Source organism: Solanum dulcamara, chromosome 6 (assembly GCF_947179165.1).
Source record: "Solanum dulcamara chromosome 6, daSolDulc1.2, whole genome shotgun sequence".
Lineage (NCBI taxonomy): Eukaryota > Viridiplantae > Streptophyta > Magnoliopsida > Solanales > Solanaceae > Solanum > Solanum dulcamara.
In genome coordinates this window covers 51,935,276-51,936,422 of record NC_077242.1, presented here as the reverse complement: position 1 = coordinate 51,936,422, position 1,147 = coordinate 51,935,276, and the positions used below count along the sequence as shown (strand labels likewise).

Here is a 1,147-nt window from a genome sequence, read left to right as displayed (position 1 = left end):
GGAAATAGGTTGATATTGTTAATCTACCGATGATATTCTATATACCATCATCCGCCCATAGAGTGCAAAATGAGTCTTATAGCCAAGGTCGTATTATGGAATCTTTGACCTCATGTATTACTTTTTGCCTTATTTAGATGACATTAATTGGTACCCTTACCTTTTGGGTTTTACTATTTTGCCCCTCAGAGTTGGCTACCAAGTGGTGTCAAAATTCGCTCATACAGTGGCCTGTATAGCCGTTTCGTGGTTTGTTTATCATTACTAGTATAGTGTTGCAGAACTTTGGCATACTAGTGTGCCATTTGTTAGTAACCAGTTACTCTTGCTCGTTTTGCTTAAGCCCTTTTACAAATTGCTTAATCCTACTTATAACACTCAAGGTACATAATCTCGTGTCGTTGCTTCGCCGCTAGTTCAGATTCTTCCATCTTGTGTGATCATACCAGTACTAACGCACTAGATCCTACCAGAATTTCAAAGTTAAGTGTGCTTGGATGAGAGTAGTACTAAGATGGGTGACCTTCCCGGGAAGTCCTCGTGTCACGTTTCATTACAATCCTTGCAATAATGTGCAAGATACTCAACTTAGCCCAAAATTTACCTTAGCGTCATCTCGCTAGTCTTCATGTTTCGCCTTTCCCTTTCCTTTTGTCTCTTACACAACTGGTATCAGGGTAGATATTTAGTTCCACCATAACCATGTCCTTTTTGGTCATTTAATTTAACTTTTCTTTGTATCTCTTTGTAATATCTCAAAAATATCATAAATCATTTTCATCATGTACACCCCCGCTTGGTCTTATGTTGTATATATATATTCATAGTTTTCACCACCACTTTTATACAATCGGTATGAGGTAGACGCAGTCTTTTTATTTCCTGGTCCATCTCGCCTTACATACTACCTTCGCACTAGAACTTGCTCGCGCTAATGCTATTCTATCTTATCCCTTTTTTCCTTCAAGTATTCATTGATCTCCTTATTTTTTACCATAGGTGATTCTCTTTTGTTTTCCTTACTACTGGTATGTCATATATCAGCGACAACCCATTCTGTTGCCATATCCTAATCTTTAATCAACATGGATTTACTACCTTTTACATGATGCTTAGATCGCGTAGTCTTACCCTCTTATTGTATTCA

The 1,147-nt window shown here is 37.8% G+C and overlaps 1 pseudogene; it reads left to right on the top strand.

Moving 5' to 3' along the window:
* Window positions 1-432: 432 nt before the first annotated feature.
* On the top strand, window positions 433-552 carry LOC129893605 (5S ribosomal RNA; annotated as a pseudogene).
* The last annotated feature ends 595 nt before the right edge of the window (window positions 553-1,147 follow it).